An 11,206-nucleotide genomic window follows, 5' to 3' on the forward strand; every position below is an offset into this window, starting at 1 on the left:
GGTTTCGCACTGCCTGATTCTAATGGAGTTCTGCTAAAATAAACCCTTAAAATTGTAATATGCCTCCGTTTCTCTTTTAACACCAGGTAGGTATGTTTCATAGAACTTAAGGGCAGGCCTGGGGCTGGGATTTAAAAACATCCATTACAGGAACTGGGAATTTGGCCAAAACCCAGGGAATATTCTGTCCACCTCTTGGTCTCTGTTTCTCTCTGTTATTTGTTCTTTATTCTTTTCTCTTGGCAGACTGGCATCCCTGCTGCTCTGTCTGCAGGGCAAGCAGACACACTGAGACCTCCCAAGTACCGAGCCAGCCTCAAAGCATGTCTCTGTGTTTGTCACCTTTTGGTTCCCTCAGTTCCAAACTGGGACCATTCGCCTACCCCAATCCAATCAACTTTGGCCTGGGGGAGGGTAACCTGGTGTGAGCGCGTGTGTGTGCTTATTTGCATGTGGAAGTAGGCCAGGCGGACGAAGTTGACTGTGGACTGGTGAGTACAGTTAATGACACCTACACCACATGCCCTTGTCTCTGCCTCTACCTCTTTTTAGTGTGACATGCTCATTGAGTCCATCTAGGAATTTTCCTTAGAAGGTCATGAAAAGCAAGTCATGATGGTGAGGCTTCAGTGATTCTTTTCTTTTTTAAACTAAGGGAGCTCTAAATACATTACATGTTCTTCAGACGAGTCACTAGGGATAATAACAATGTAACCACAATATGATGCTCAGAATTAACAAGCTAGGAGGGAGCAGGAAAGGGTTGTGACCTCTTAGACCAGTGGTTCTCAACCTTTCTAATGCCGAGACCCTTTAATAGAGTTCCTCATGTTGTGGTGACCCCCAACCATAAAATTACTTTCTTTGCTACTTCATAATGGTAATTTTGCTACTGTTGATGAATCGTAATGTAAATATCTGTGTTTTCCGATGGTCTTAGGCTCTACAGCAGCGGTTCTCAACCTGTGGGTCGTGACCCACAGGCTGAGAACCTGAGAACTGCTAGCAGGGTTGCCTAAGACCATCGGAAAACACAGATATTTACATTACGATTCATTAACAGTAGCAAACTTACAGTTATGAAGTAGCAACGAAAATAATTTTATGGTTGGGGGCCACCACAACATGAGGAGCTGTATTAAAGGGTCGCGGCATTAGAAAGGTTGAGAATCACTGTCTTAGACTGAGTCTAAGGTGCTTCTGAGAACTATAGCAGCACATTTTCCTTCATGAAAGATTTGGGCAGAGAGCGCTCTGGAATTATGCCCATCATGCACTGAGTAGTCCACCTAAAGACAATTCTTATTACAGCAATGATCAACATTTTGAAGGAAGGGTCACAGATTTTTATCTGTGACTCCCAGCAATCTCCTAAATTTTAGTTTCTGCTTTGTCCATAGCTTTAAGCTCTCTTCTCCCTCTTTTTCAGGACCCCAATTTGTTGACATGAAGTTGCATATTTATGGCTTTTGCACCATATTTCCTTGCAATTCTCAAAAGCTGAAAATGTGTTTTTTAAGCTGTGAAATTAAAAGCTGATGAAGGAAAAAGCTGTAACTGTGAAGTTTTAATGATTACTATTATGACATGAATTATCAGGGAATAATCAAAACAAATTTCTGTCTAACCCAAGAAACAGGATAAAATAAGATGATGCCAGGATTTATTCAGGAACTTGGAGTTATTCTCTCATCTCCATCATTATAAATCTTGAGTGACATCACAAAACATGCCTGGGCCACCAACAGTGGGCAGATAGTGCAATTTGCTTTCCATGTAAAGTTCATTTCTGGCTTTCTTTATATAATTTGTGACTACAGTTGGCTCTTGAACAGCCTGGGGGTTAGGAAGTGGGACTTTACATATAACTTAAAAAAAAAAAAAGATTGATTGATTTTAGAGAGAAAGAGAGGGAGAGAGAGTGGGAGAGAGTGAAAGAGAGAGAGAGAGCAAGAAATAAACATCAGTTTCTTGTTCCACTTATTTGTGGATTCATTGGTTGCTTCTTGTATGTGCTCTGACCAGGGATTAAACCCGCAAACGTGGCCTATCAGGAAGATGCTGTAACAAGCTGAGCTACCCAGCCAGGGCTACGCATATAACTTTTGACTCTGCAGTCTGTCCTTTGCATCCACAGATTCAACTCACCCCTGATGAAAAACTGTATTTTCGATCCGAGGTTGGGAATCTGTGGTTGGGAATGGGGAAAATACTGTTTTCCATTTGCCGTTGGTTTAATCTGCTGCTGTGAAACCCCTGATCCAAAGGGCTGACTGTATTTTTTGAAAAAAAGAAAAAGCACCATATAAGTGGACTGGTGCTATTCAAACCTGTGTTTTTCAAGGGTCAACTATATATAATTAGGTGTTGCTTTACTTTTTTCTCCTTTAGTCTCCTCTATTACGACTCTGTGGGTATCTTTGAGGGAACCTGGCATACAACACACTCTTTCTCCATCTACATTTCAGATTGGTTGGAAAATAAGACGAAAAGAGTCAAGAAGGGGAAATGGAAGTATCATCCTGTCACTGACGGAGGCCAGGGTGTAGGAATGGAAGGTGTAGGTTAATGCATGAACTCAGATGGGTATGCACCTTTCTTTTCCCTGTTTAGCCCTTGGGAAGTCCTCTTGGGAGGAAGTCTTCACAGCATCCACACTTGACCAAGAAAGAGAGCAGATACTACCGTTCTCTGCCTGCACTGTTTGAAAATTTAGCTCCACGCAATGGAGAAATTGGACCAAACCTACCAGGTAAGTCATTCCACCTATGTGAGGAGGGGTTGGTAGTGGGGCAGGAGACCAGGGGTGTTTGCGGTAGCGTTTCCTCATGGAAATCAGAAGCAGGAAAGCCTCTTTCCCACACAGGCTGTGAGCCCCACAAGTATAAGAGCCATGCCTTTGAATCCCCAAATTACATGCAGCACAGATCACGGTGCCTGGCAGTGAGTGCTCCATAAATACTGCCGAAAGGATGGATGGGGAAACTTGCAAATGCCAGTCCATGAAAAAGAGCAGGTGTCCCTTAAACTCTCATTTAATAAATAAATGCTTAAATACTTTAAGCAAAAAATTGGTCCTGAAGAGAATTATAAATAACTAGAGGCCCGGTGAACAAATTTGTGCACCAGTGGGGTCCCTTGGCCTGGTCTGTGAGATCGGGCTAAAACTGGCTCTTCGACATCCCCCAAGGGTCCCGGATTGTGAGAGGGTGCAGGCCAGGCTGAGGGACCACAATGGTGCACGATCGGGAGGTTGGCTCGCCAGGGAGGGACTGCGGGAGGGTTCCAGGGCATGTCTGGCCCATCTCGCTCAGTCCCGATTGGCTGGACCCCAGCAGCAAGCTAACCTACTGGTAGGAGGATCTGCCCCCCTGGTGGTCAGTGCACATCATAGCAAGTGGTTGAGTGGCCTTAGCATATCATTAACATATTACGCTTTGATTGCTTGAACGGACGACTGGACGACCAGACACTTAGCATATTAGGCTTTTATTATATAGGATTATAATAATAATTTTATCATGATCATGTTCTACATTCTTTGACAATTCTTGAGAAAGGAAATTAGCAAAGCCATGCAATCAGGACTAGAAACATGGATTTTGGTCTCCAAGATTCTGATTTTTGTGACTATGGGTCCTGTTGTCTGTATGTGGGGGTCATGAGGATGACCCACCAGGATCAGAAGCATCCCACACTGCTGAAATGGTGCAGTTTTTTTTGAGTCAGTCCCATTCAAGAAAAGGGTGGGCTCACTTTCCTCCCCCCCACCGCCCCATTCTAGTTCTTAACTAACCAACCACTTGCTATCCAAAGGCTGATGCCATAGCTGCTGATGTTTGGGGATAATTAATCTTGGCTCCAAGTACCCAAAGTGGATTCTGACTTACCTTGACTAGGAGGGGAAGTTGATACAATTAATTGGCACTGATGTTGTGAACTGAAGATGTGATTGAAGACCATTTCAATTATTAGTGCAGCTTATTACAGACAGGATGACTCTTCTTTTGTGCTTTTCCAGTATGTTTCTTCATTTCTAAATATATATTTAGGATTTCTATACAATATTTCTAGAAAAAGTGCATTTTGGTAGGGCATACCATTTTACTCCCTCTGTCCCTGGATGGTACAATATGTTTGATACAGTTTATGAAAATACATTGGTAACTACAAGAAGAAGTGAATCTTTTATTCATTTGACTTTTTCATTCATTTACTTATGCATGAATTTGACACATGGAAAGCCTACTTCTCTGCCAAATATGGTTAGGCACTATACGTCTAGAAGAGTTTTCCTTCTTTAAAGTTGTACACACTCTTCTCGTTACTTGGTTTCCTTTCCTGTCTAGAAGTAGGTGTTCGTAAACTGTAAATCAATACTTACACTTTCCTGTGAATGAGATTCCATGGTAGCTTATTAAAAATGCAGAGATTCTGCAGATTCCTGAAATTCTGACTCAGTGGGTCTGGTGTAGGGCCTAGGATTCTGTTTTTTAACAAATCCATACAGGTGGTCCATGGACCAATGCCCTCTGGGAAATACTGCTCCAGGGTTGGAAGTATAGGCTGAGGGTACCGTCCTGACTTGAGCCACTTGCTCTCAACATTGAAGTTGGCAGCTCATGGAAAAAAGAGTGTTTGGGGCTGGACCGATAGGGAGTGCCCAGGGGGATGGAGTGTGTGCCTGTGAGTTGGAGAGAGGAGAGGGGTGGGGGACACAAAAGGGGCCTCCTCCATCCTGGGTTTACCTCCCCTGCCTCCGTTTCCTCTGGGAAGTCTCTGGTTCCGATAGCCAGGCCTCACATTTCTTTCTTGGCGTTGCTTTACTCCATGCGGCTCATTAGAGTCCAAAATTAAATGGCTACAACGGAATTTGATTTTCAGCTTCTGAAAACGTAATCAAGTTGCATGGCCCTTTGACGTGGGCCTTGGAGCAGCTTCTTGTCGGTTTTCGTATACTAACCTGTCAGCGATAAGATTCGAGCTGTACCTGGAATTCTCACAAAGAGTTTTCTTTGCTGCTTTGAGAAGCAATCGTTTCCACACCCCTTCTTTCCACCTTAATTTAAAATGCTTGCTGTGCAGGGAAATGGCCTTTGCTCAGGATACTGGGAAGTCTTTGGTTGCAATCTGAGGCTTCTGTGCTTACAGAATGAGTATTCTAGCTCGGACAGACAGTCATTTTGGTCCCCTTCCTACGTTGAAAACTAAATGGGAAATAAATCTATGATAACTAATAGAGAACTGCACCACTTACGACAACTCATTTCAGCATATAAGTTTGTTTTCTTTTACCTTCGACATAAAAACCCTTTTAAGTCTCCCTTGGTAGTATCCAAAATTGCATGTCTGCTATTTCAATGCTATCTGGGGCAGTTACTGCTCATATTCTATGTGAAGGTCTAATGGAGGAAGAGAAATAAATATTATAGCAATTATTACTATGAACTTCTATTTTAAGCATCAAAGCCCAAAATTTCTATGGAGACACAAGTATATCAAACTATATTTTTTATGGTCACATCTAAACTGGGCAATAATAGCATATCAATAAACTTCAATTACACTCAAGAAAATACTAAAAGTGAACCTCCAGTGATGCTCAATAAAATCTACAGGTGCATTAGAATTGCACAGAGTAGTGACATCCATCTGGTATTTTCGGTGACTTCTAGTCAATTACTACATTTCATCATTTTCATCATGTGTAATCCTCTTTTATCTCCAGTTCCCGCTGGTGTGGTAATTCTCACTCTGCTACATCTGCGGCTTTACTGTGAATTTTTATCGCCTCCGAGTCAGTGCATCCCTCCCTGCCCATGGATGTTGTTGAACTGTATCTGCTGAAGATTTAATTGCAAGGTGGTATAAACTATGGATTTAGAGACACATAGAAAATATGTAAGGTGTTTGGCAACTTAAAAGATAGGCATGCTTTGAAATAAAAGATTGCTTTTCAGGCGAAGTATCCATTCCATCAGAGCATTGGACCCGGAGTTAGCAGTTTTCAGAGGGAAAAATGTAAACAAAAGAAAACCAAAACAAAGAAGCAAAATGAATCCTGTCCAGTGGGGACCTTTTTGCAAAGGAGATTTTGTACCTGTTTCACACATATGTGTAAAACGTTTTGTGTGTACCTGGAAACATACATGTGTACAAATGTGAAGCGTGCATGTTTATTTGTATAAATCTTATGAAACATATACTTTATATGTTGGAATGGTGAGTGCATTTTTTTTAATGGACTGTATTTTCTAGAGCAGTTTTAGGTTCACAGAAAAATGGAGAGAAAAAATAGAGTTCCCATATACCCACTGTCCTCACACAGCACAGCCTTCCCCTTTATCAACATCTCCCACCAGACTGCTATGTTTGTTATAGAAGAATGTATTGACACGTTGTTATCACTCAAATTGTATAGTTTTATTAGGATGCTTGATGGTAATATTCTATATGTTTTGACTAATGTATAATAAGGTATATCTACTATTATACTATCTTACAGAGTATTTACAGTGCCCTAAAAGTCCTGTGTTCTATTTATTATTGTCTCCCCACTTGAGTCTGATTTTCCTCACCCTGTGATCCTTGCTCTATCATCATGCATATCCATCCTTTCTTCCTTCTCTCTCCTTCTCTTTTGCTTCCATTTCCCTCCATCCTCCCTTCCAAAACTATTTATTATTTTTTATATATTTTTATTGATTTTAGAGAGAGAGGGAAGGGGAGAGAAACATTGATCCATTGCCTCCTGTACAAACACTGAGCTGGGATCGAATCTGCAACCCTGGCATGTGCCCTGCCTGGGAATTGAACTGGTGACCTCTCAGTGCACTGAATGGTGCTCAACCAACTGAGCCACACTGGCCAGGGCTCGAAAACTATTTATTGTGCATCAACTATCTGCAAGATATTGGGAATGCAGTGGAGAGCAATACAGTGTCTGCCCTCATGGAGTTTAGTGTGGTCAGGAAATGGACTTTAAAGTGTTTCCCAGGTAGAAACTGACATAATTGCTGGGAATAATAAGAAAGATGCCAGGAGAAGTAACAAAGAGAGAACCCAATTTAGGGATTCGGAACGGTTTTGGGGAGGTCACATGTAAGCTGAGATCTGAAGGAGACTTAGAGTTCAGCAGGGGTGTCTTCCCACTCTTATTTTCCCCCTAGTGATGAATAAAATGTAAACACATTTTATAATTTATGGGGAGAGAAGAAATTACACATCCCATGCAACAACCTGGTAAATATTTATGAATTTTCTGCTTCTTAATATGAGGGTGTGAAAAATAACTAAACTCCTGATTGCATATTAGCATTTGCTCTAAGTCCTGAGACAAGAAAAACACAGTCCCGAATAAAGTCTCTGTGTCTGCGCAGAAACGTTCCTGTTGAGTTGCCTCTCCTTTTGGACACGCTTGACTCCCTTCTGTTTCATTACTGTTCTAATAAACCCCGAAGCTGTGTTTCAACAGAACCAGTATGCTCTCTAATCAGAGACGACAGGACCCACAGTGAAATGGTTTCTACATTCTGCGTGGAATGGACAACAAGCAAGAAAAATACCCCCCCTCTCAATTTAATTAGAATTAGAAGGCTCCCCAGGCTGATTAGCTCAGTTGGACAGTGCACCCTGCAGAGGCTACGTTCTGACCCTCCCACAGGCCAGTTAATTTTGCTTAGTTCAGTAGCCACAGTATGTGTCTCTGGCTCCACAGTTATCTAGAGAGCACGTCCCCTTAATCATTAAGGAAACAGAATGTCTGGGTGTGAATGCATCTGCACTTCCGGCTAAATGACTTTCGGTGCCAGCCCTATGGATGGATGTCTGGGTCAGTACCATTACATCAATAGCCAAAGAAGAGAACATCATATGGAGAGAATCCCACTTATTATTTGTGTGATAATGGCCTTCTAGAACCTCACCTTGGACCATTCAGAACCTCAGCTTTCTTATCAGCAGTTGGGCATCAGGATTTAATAATATTATGTCTGTGAAAACTCTCAAAATGCAAAGAGTGATACAAAGCCCAAACAGGACTATTAACTCTGTTTCCTCTCTATGGAAAATAATCTCTTGTCATGGCAATAGCTTTATATGGAAAAATATGCATTCTAATTATTTCAAGAAATAATATATATATTTTTAAAGAAATAATATTTTGATCTCATTCCAACTCAATGCTATAGGTAAGTACAGGTGTTCAAAAGCTCCCCTGAACAGAAATCCATGCTTACCTACTAATTCTCCGCCCCAGAGGTGTTCAGAACCAGGGCCTCATGGCAACTATGGTGCATCCCCTGCTTCTGGTGTGGCAGGAGAGGGTCTCATGTGAGTGGAAATGTTTGGGCTCTTCCAACCCGCTTAACTCCAATAGAAAAGTGGCACCTTCTCCTTTCTCTCTCTACTGATTGCCTTGATGAGTGCATCCAAGTTTGTGTCATCAAAACTCTCCCTATTTAATCCCCAGGAATTCCTGAATCTTAATCTCTAGCACTATTGCCTCCTATAACTTGCAGACCCTTCTCTATGACTGCACACTTTCCATCTCCCGGAGGTGTGAAATATGCATCTCAAATTTAACATGTTTTGAACGTAGCTTGCTATTTTCCAACCTGCTCTTCAATAACCAGTTATTCCTGCCATTAATGGCAAATTCTGTCATTAAGTTGTTCAAATGAAATATCCTGGTGTTATTCTTGTTAAAGAAAAGACATTTCTGAGACATTCTCTCTTGGCCACATCTATTGTAAAGATGAAGACCATTTTCAGCAATCAGACTGTCGACATTCCAGAAAATGTCGACATCACTCTAAAGGGACAGTTAATGTGAAGGGCCCCAGAGGTATCCTGCAGAGGGACTTAAATCATGTCAATGTAAAACTCAGTCTTCTTGGAAAGAAAAAGAAGAGGCTCCAGGTTGACAAATGGCTGTGAAATAAAAAGGAACTGGCTACCATTGGTACTACCTGCAGTTATGTATAGAGTGTGACCAAGGGTGTTACACTGGGCTTCCGTTGCAAAATGAGTTCTGAGTATGTTCACTTCCCCGTCAGCGTTGTTGTTCAGGAGAATGGTTTTCTTGTTGAAATAAAAAATTTCTTGGGTGAAAAATAGATCCACAGGATTCGAATGAGGTCAGGGGTTGCTTGTTCAGTATCTCAAGCCCAGAAAGATGAGTTAATTCTTGAAGGAAATAACATTGAACTTGTATCAAACTCCACTGCTTTGATTTAGCAAGTCACAACAATTAAAAACAAGGACATCAGAAAGTTTTTGGGTAGTATCTATGTTTCTGCAAAAGGAACAGTTCAGCAGGCTGATGAATCAGATCTAAGTTGTCCAGCTACAGAAATAGCAAAATGCCAGATGATTCCTCAGACTTATTTGTGATATCTTAAAGATGCAATAAAAGCCATGTATTAAAAGACAAAATAGGGCCCTAGCCAGTTTGGGTCAGTGGATAGAGTGTCGACCTGTGGACTGAAGGGTCCCAGGTTCAATTCCGGTCAAGGGCACATGCCCGGGTTGTGGGCTTGATCCCTAGTAGGGGGTGTGGAGGAGGCAGCCAATCAATGATTCTCTCATCATTGATGTTTCTATTTCTCTCTCCCTCTCCCTTCCTCTTAGAAATCAATAAAAATATATTTAAAAAAATAAAATAAAAGACAAAATAGGCCCAGAGACATGGACTTATGGAACAGAATGACAGATCTCAGAGAGGGTGGAGGTGGGAAGAGATTAACCAAGGAATGTCAACAACAAAAAGCAAACAAAGAAAAAAGCAAAAAATTATTCAGACAATTTTAAAAGATGGTAAAGCAGACGTTATTCAGGGTGACTGCTACAGTGGGGTTTGCCACAGGGGAAACAACCTGATGTGGCAGGAGAGGGTCTCATGTGAGTGAAAATGTTTGGGCTATAAAAGTAGGAATTTATAGCCAAACAGCAGGGTGGGATGTCAGTGGATAGAAAATTACAAGAAGAAACATCCAGGTTGGGGGAATTCATGCTAAACTAACTCAACTGGATTCTTGCTCAAGTCAGGCCAGGGTGATAAGATATTGTCTTAGTTCAGGTTACTATAGCAAAGTACCACAGACTGGGTGGCTTACAAACAACTGAAATTTATTTCTGACAGTCCTGGAGGCTGGAAGTCTGAGATTAGGGTGGTATCATGGTCGGTTATTGCTGAGAACCCTCTTTGGGGTTGCAGATTGCCAACTTCTTGTATCCTCACATGGTGGAAAGAGGCAAGAGAGAGAAAGAGGAAGCAAACTCATGATGCTTATAAAGTCATGAATCCCATTCATGAGGGTCCACCTTCACATCTTCATTAATATCCTAAAGGCCCCATCTCCTAATACCATCCCTTTGGGATTAGATTTCAACATATGAATATTGGGAGGAATACCAACATTTCGTCCATAATAAATATCAAGGATAGGGGATGAGTACTTTGATCAGACCCAGGAGGTGTCTTGCTAAAACTTGACTAAATGGACAAGGACAGAGCCCAAGGTTGGAGTCTTGAGGGCTTAGAGGAGCATGGCTGAAGTAGGTCACAGGGAGCATCTTTGTCATCTTTTCTTTTTAAATTTATTTTTATTGATTTCATCTTTTCTTTTGTTCATACCATAATCTGGTTTTCCAGCAAACTTATTTTTGACTCTGACTCCAAAATACATCCAGAATTTAACCACTATTCACCAACTCCTGCCACTATGCTGATCCAAACCACCATTATATTTCACCTGATTTTTGCAATAGCCTCTTGCTTCTGTCTATGCTTTTTTACCCTTGAAAATAATCCCACTGAGCCAGAGTGACCCTGCTTAAACCCAAGTCAGAGTGCTTCTCTCCTCGGATCATAACCCTCCACTGGTTCCCAACTCGCTTAGTGCAAACACCAAGGTTCCCACTCTGATCCATGCAGCCCTTTGTGACTTGACCCTATAACCTCACTGACCTCATGTCCCACTGCCGTCCTTCTCTCCCACACCACTCCAACCACACTGGCCTCTTTGCTGTCCTTTAAAAACCCATAGATAGTGTTTATTGTTTATATAAATTCCATTTCATTACTGTACATTCTTATTCTGCAGAACCCCTGCACAGTGACTCACATAGGGTAGGCAGGCATTGGCTATTTCTTGAGTAAAAAAATAAATTAATTTTTGGCTTAAAAATATGCTTAAAGATGCAC

General features: G+C 41.6%; 1 pseudogene; it reads left to right on the forward strand.

Annotated features, from left to right (window-relative positions):
• The first annotated feature begins 8,755 nt into the window (after window positions 1-8,755).
• Window positions 8,756-9,237, forward strand: LOC114232399 (60S ribosomal protein L9-like; annotated as a pseudogene).
• Window positions 9,238-11,206: the final 1,969 nt, after the last annotated feature.

Source organism: Eptesicus fuscus, chromosome 8 (genome assembly GCF_027574615.1).
Source record: "Eptesicus fuscus isolate TK198812 chromosome 8, DD_ASM_mEF_20220401, whole genome shotgun sequence".
Lineage (NCBI taxonomy): Eukaryota > Metazoa > Chordata > Mammalia > Chiroptera > Vespertilionidae > Eptesicus > Eptesicus fuscus.